Source organism: Tupaia chinensis, unplaced genomic scaffold (genome assembly GCF_000334495.1).
Source record: "Tupaia chinensis unplaced genomic scaffold, TupChi_1.0 Scaffold000166_1, whole genome shotgun sequence".
Taxonomy (NCBI): Eukaryota; Metazoa; Chordata; class Mammalia; order Scandentia; family Tupaiidae; genus Tupaia; species Tupaia belangeri.
The window spans coordinates 218542-225039 of NW_006159641.1; positions in this window are offsets into that span (position 1 = coordinate 218542).

Consider the following 6498-nt stretch of genomic DNA (forward strand, 5'->3'; position numbering starts at 1 on the left):
AGGTGGGACGGGAGGGGGGTGGGGAGGGGGCCGGGCCCAGCCACTCCCTGCCGGGAGTGCTCCCAATGAGTGCTCTTGCCGTCTGGCGATTAAGAAAAGTAACATACAGGTGAAATGTTCGCTTTCGAAGAAAGCAGACATTGCAGAGAAGGAAATGTTTCACTATTGCTTCATAAAAAAACTATAAAAACGTGAGTTCCAGAATCACTATAACACTCAAAGAAAGGTGAAAAGAGCACAGGAAAAGAAGTTTTCCTGCCTAAGAAATAAATTGAATGGAGACAGCAGGTGGCATGGCGGTTAAGGCAGCTAGATTCCCACATGGCCAACCACAGCTTAGTCCCAGACCTGGTGGTTTGAAAATCACACCAGGCATGTGTGTGCATGTCTAAGATCCCGAGAGGAAACTGGAGGGGAAGATATTGTGGTTTGGCTGCCCCTCCCCCCGGGGGTGACTTCTCAGTGAGTGGACGTGTCCTATGGCAAAAACTTAAAAGGACAAAGAAAGAAAGAAAAGGAAGGAAGGAAGGAGGGAGGGAGGGAGCAAGGAAGAGAAAGAAAACATGCTTTCTACCCCAGGCCCTGTGGCCTTCCTGATCCGCACCCAGGATCTCACTGCGGTCGTGACGGTTACCGCCTGGCCAGAGGCGGCTGTGAGGTATCCGTGCCCAGCCCAGCTCTTTCCTCAGACGAGCATGTCCTTCTCACGGGACGGGGCGACCGCATCCATGACTCACCACGGCGCGTGTTGGCAGGGTGCTTACATGGCTGTCACGAGGTTTTTTGACAGCTCTCAGAACTGAGTGCAGGCCACCTTCAGTGGGGACGTCCTGGTAGGCCACGGAAGTTGAGAATACTCTATGCTGGACACAAAGCTAATGCACCCAACCCGCCAAATGTGCCGGCTTAGCCCAGCCTGCCTGGGCCTGCAGGACCCCGTCGGGAGCCGCCATGGAGGGCCGCCTTGCAGCTGGAGCGGGGTCTAGCTCTGTGACTTACTGACCAGTGTACTCCACAGGAAACGGATGGTGTCGCAGGGCTCCACGTGTGGGCGCCGAATGTGTCAATTTCGCTCCATCAGAAAGTGGAAAGGTCAGTGGAGCCACAGCACGTTGGACACTGTGGCAGGTCCCCTGGCTCTTTGGCCCCGGGCCGTCTGTGAGCCCTGGACCTGGAGAACTGGTGCTCCTTAACCCTCACACGTGAGGGGCAGGGAGGCGAGGTGACCCCCCAGTGTGACCCAGTAAACACAAGGCAGCACTGTACCTCTTACTGTGGCAGGTGCTTACCCTGAGCACTGACGTAGAACACGAACGCCTGGCGCCTGCACGAAGGTGGGGTGTTCCGCGTGTTCACCGCGACCCCTACTAAGGCAGGGCTCCGGGCGCATGCTGGGTAAGCTGGCGGGTGCAATGCCTGCAGGTGCGTGATAGGAACTTGAATGCTTTGGAATAGAAGCGGCATAGGTTGGCTGTTTTCTTCAATATGTCTTCAGATATTGCCTTTGTATTAAAGAACTGCATTTACTAACGTGTCTTCAGTGGCCACATTTTAGATTACACTCCGCAAGGGCAGGAAGGATTGGGCGACAGTTGACCCCATTACTTGTTCTCCCTGAGAAGAATTTACGTCTGTCTGTATACCCATATATGCGTGTATGTGTCTGTATAAATATATGCACATACCCACCTACGGTCACATGTACGGTCATGTAAGGCTCTTGAAAAAGCTCACGGAAAGTGCATATGATGAAAAACTGTGCATGAATGGCAAAAATTTTTGCACCAAAATAAACTCATACTTTAATTTCCGTTTTCCTCCAACCTTGTGAAGCCCTCTTATACATCCAGATGGTCCTGTTACCAGAGCCGTTGGCTTGTCAGAATACTCCTGACCCGTGTTTGTACAGAAGAACGTAGAGAACTATGTCACAGCTTTTCTGATGACCAAAAAGATGGCCCAGATCCGGGGTCCTGGCCGGCTTGTCGCCCACTATCTGTCGGTGACAAGAACAGGTTTGAGCATCAAGCATGACACCTGTTTTCCATGTCATGGCCTCATGGCAAGGACCTGGCAGCTGAGTGTGTGTTCCTGACGGTGGCCCCCGTGTCACGTGGGCAATGAGACTGTTACCAGGTTCCGGCTTGATCTCCCGTCCCTGCCTTTCATCAGCCGGCACTTCTGAGTGAGCAGCTGAGGTGTCAGGACTAAGCGTGACTGACAGCCCATCTACGTATGACTAATGTTCGAAGGGATCACACCCGAGCCTCACGTGCCCGCAGAGGCCGGCTGTCACTCTTCGCTCTCGTGAACGAGACAAACTCATTCGTTTCTTGCACCCAGGTAATAGGACCCTCCCACCTGCCACCGACTGCCAGGCAGGAGTCAAGCAGCGTTCCCTCGCCTTCACACTCACACACGCGTGATTTCTTGCTGGCAAATACAACAGCCACCTTGGGCAGGAAGCCCCTTCCTCTGTACACTGCTGGGGCTGGAGCAGTGCAGAGCCGGCCTGAGTCCCTTTTAAAGATCTCTGAGTCTCTTAGGACTGAGAGCACACTGCAATGCCCTCCAGGAAAAACTGGGGTGTTGCTACCTGTTCACCCATGCCCAGAAATGCATTGGAACGTCTAGCAGCTATTTATTCTTCCTCTTTTCTAAAAAGTGTACACATTCAATCACTATACATCACTTTGCTTGTAAGTTGATTTACCCAGCATGAATACACTTCACACCAGTCCAGTTGAGGTTAAAAATAGCTGTAAACATACATAAAAGAAAATGGGGGAAAAAATTAAAATGTTTCATTACAAAAAAGTCAACTAGGCACAAAAGAATATAATAATAAATAAAGGGTGTGAAGGGAAAAAAGCTTAAAGACCTATAAAAACAAATAGCAAAACGACTCGAGTCCTTCTTTATCAGTGCTTACTGTTAAGTGCGAATGGATTGAATCTGCAATCAACACCGGCATTGGCAAAGTAGATTTAAAAATGATACAATCTGGGGCTACCAGGCAGCATGGTGGTAGAGGTGCTGGACTCCCACATGGCCAACCGTGGTTCAAGTCCCAGACATGGCAACTTGCTTTCTCACATTCCCTCTCTCCATCTCTCTGGTGAGCCCATATGCCCTATAGCAAGTGAAAATAATAATGACAAATAAATAATTCTTTTTAAGAAATGACCCAGTTGCATGCCATCTACAGATGACTCACTTTCTATCCAGAGACACTCATATACCAAAAGTGCTGACAAGTGCCCCTGCACGGGTCAGCCTTGAGGTCATCATATCTTGTGAAAAGGCCAGTCATGCGAAGACAGAAATGCTCGATTCCAACAGTATATGTAAGACAAATAAAGTACCGATAATTATAGACAGACAAGAGGATGGTGCTGCCGGGGTGACCGGAGAGTTTGCTGGGAGTAACTTTCCTGTTACAGGCTGAAGGGCCTGGGAGGCTGACGGCAGCCACGACTGCACCACATTCCTGAGGGACTGGCCGACCTGCCCCGGGCAGTGCAGACGCTGTAGGTGGCCAGCCGATGGCACGGGTAGCTCACAGTATAGACGACCGGGGAGCTGTGCTGGAGGGCCCGAGCAGACAGGAGCCAGGGAAAGATGGTAAGGGAGGTGTGAAGGCAGGTATGGGCAGAGGGGAGAGGCACGGGGCAGAGGGAGGGAGTCGAGGGGAAAAGAAAGGAGCAAAACATTTTAGGGACACAAAAGTGGAAAACTACCTTCTGAGGATGACATGCACGGTGATGTCTTTGACTGAACCAGTGTGTGGGGCATTCGTGATGGAAAGCTTCGTTTGGTATGCTGTAAATCTGAAATGCAGTGATCAGATGTAAAAGCGATTTTAAAACGCCTTGAAAAGGAAAAAGGGAAAATATAAAAGAAAAAGACTGCCAGTCTCTCTCGTGGGATTCCAAGTCACACGGGCAATAAATGGGGTAGTGACGAGCCAGAGGAACGCAGGCCGCACGGTGCGGAGGATCCGAAGAGAAGCAAGTTTTTCTCAATGGAGTCAAAATAGGTGAGTCCCACGTCTTCTGAAGAGATGAAAATTGGGATTACCCACAACAAGACCTTCCCATGGCCTGGGGCGCCCCGAATTAGCATCTTCCATGGCGCTAAGAGCCATAAAGACTGCGGGCACTTGTGAGGACCTCACTGGTGAGTAAATGCAGCTTTAAGGGAAGGGGAATTAACCCTAAAGAAACCGTCATGAGATACATACACATCCACCTCACGTACATTGACACGTCAACCAACATAGCCCTGGACCCTGCACACCGAAGCCGCACGTCTGGGAGAAAGGCCCGTGCAGGCGGGGGGCGCCACCAGGCCAGGCCCGCCCCACTGTCTGCAGGTCAGTGGGCTTCCTGTGAGCATTGTAGGTGGGGGTCTCAAGTGGGACCTGTGAGGGCCAGCCCGGAGGTCAGCCAACCTGAGACCATACCCACAGGGCCCTTAGGAAGGTCGGTCAGGATTGCAGCCTTGACAAGAGGTCACGTCAGCGTTGGAAAAGGACCTATTGTAGAAGCTCTTGGGAAAGACACGTTCTCCACTCACAGCACTGGCCCGGAAATCTCAGAGCTGGCTCCCACTGGCCTGCAGTGTCGCCCTTCAACTAACCGCACGCAGACCTTGTCCATGCCTGCCCTACCGGGAGTGCGAGCCTTCCGCCCCCAGAATAACCGGCAGTCACACTCCTACCCCAGCCCTTCAATGCCTACCCCACTCTTGTTGTTGGTATTTGTTTTTGTTTTTCCTATAGAAAGAGACACAGAGCAAGAGGGAGAAAGTAAGAGGTTACCCCCCAGGAGGACCGCCATGCCACAGTCCTTTCTCTTGAATCTCCTCAGGATTTGGGCACACACATGTGCCCCGCATGATTTTTAAGCTGCCAGGTCCGGGCTCAAACTGTGGTTGGTCCTGTGGGGTCTAGTACCTTAGCCTCCAGGCCACCTGCAGGCTCCCCTTTTTTACAACTAAAAAATAAGACTTTACTTTCTCTATAATTACACAGTAAATCTCTCTGCTCTATTTTCTTGCCTGGTAAATAAACACAGCTCCATTTAAAACAAAAACAGTGGTCCACTGGTGGAGTGGTGGCTAAGGTGGTTAGATTCCACATGGCTGGCTGAGAGACTCTAGTCTCGGACCTGGCAGCACTTGGGGTGTACACGTGCCCAGAGCCCCAAGAGGAGGACGGAGAAGGGACTGCAGCAGGCCACCCCCACGTTCTCGTGTGTCTCTGGTGAGCGTGGGTCGGAGGTGACCAAGAACAGGCGGAGGGGCTGCTCTCCGCACACGCGCTCTCATAGCAGAGCAACGTGGCTGTCATTGGATGTACTGACTTCAGGAACGTGTGGCTTGATCAGGTTGACGCATCTGAGTAAACAGAAAGTAGGAAAATATTGCAAGTTTTGCATAGTTCCACTTAGTTTACTGCTTTTTCAGGGAAACTCTACAGATAGAAAGGCCCTCGAACTAGGAAGTGGTATAACCATAGCCCTAAGTGTGCCAAAAGTCGGGGATTATTCACTTATACTGGGAGTTCATGGTATGTAGACTGTGCCTCAATAAAGCTATTTAAAGGAAAAAAAAAAAAAAGAAAAAAAGAGAGAGATCTTAGAGCTCAGGTTAGCAATTAACTTTTTTTTAAAAAAAGTTTTATTTTAATTTATTTCTTCTATGTGAGAGAGAGACAGAGAGAGGGAGGCACTCCCAACGGGGTCTTCATGCCAGGCCCCAACTGCCTGCCTCAGCCAGTCAGCACACACACGGGAACACATGTGCACCCGGCGAGCACAGGGACACTCTGGGCAGGGACCTGGGACCTTCCCACGTGGTCTCAGCTCGCAGTCACATCGGCACTGCACGGCCATGGCGGGCCGCAGTCAGCCATTCTCACAGACAGAAGCGGCCAGCTTGAGCGCGTGTCATGGTGCCAAAGCTGCTCACACCCAGGCAGAGCAACAGCCCTTCGCACCGATTTCTCAAAGCCGCTGCCCAAATGATGTCAGAGGTGCTTCAGAAAGGCCACGAAGAGCGTGGGTAATGGCGAGATGGCACGGATTTCCAAAGCTTTTGCGCCATAATAAACTTAGACTTTAATTCCATTTCCTACTAATACTTTGAAGTCCCTTCTCATTTACTGTGGCCGGCTTCTCTAAATTTGTCCTTAAGAATTAATTGAATTTAAAAAATATTTACAGAATTATCACCATATTATCCTTATCCTTGTTTTTTTATTTTTATTTATTTATTTATTATTTTCTTAATTTTTAAATTATTATTCATACAATAAATCACTATACATCACTTAGATTGTGAAGAGACTTTACCCAGCATGATTTACACCTCAGACCAGCCCAATTGAGATTATTACACACATCCTCATCAACAGATAATAAACCTTATCTGTGTCCCACAAGTGTCTTACCTCTCTGTTTTCCCCCAAATTTTCTTTTCTTTGCTCTTACTGTC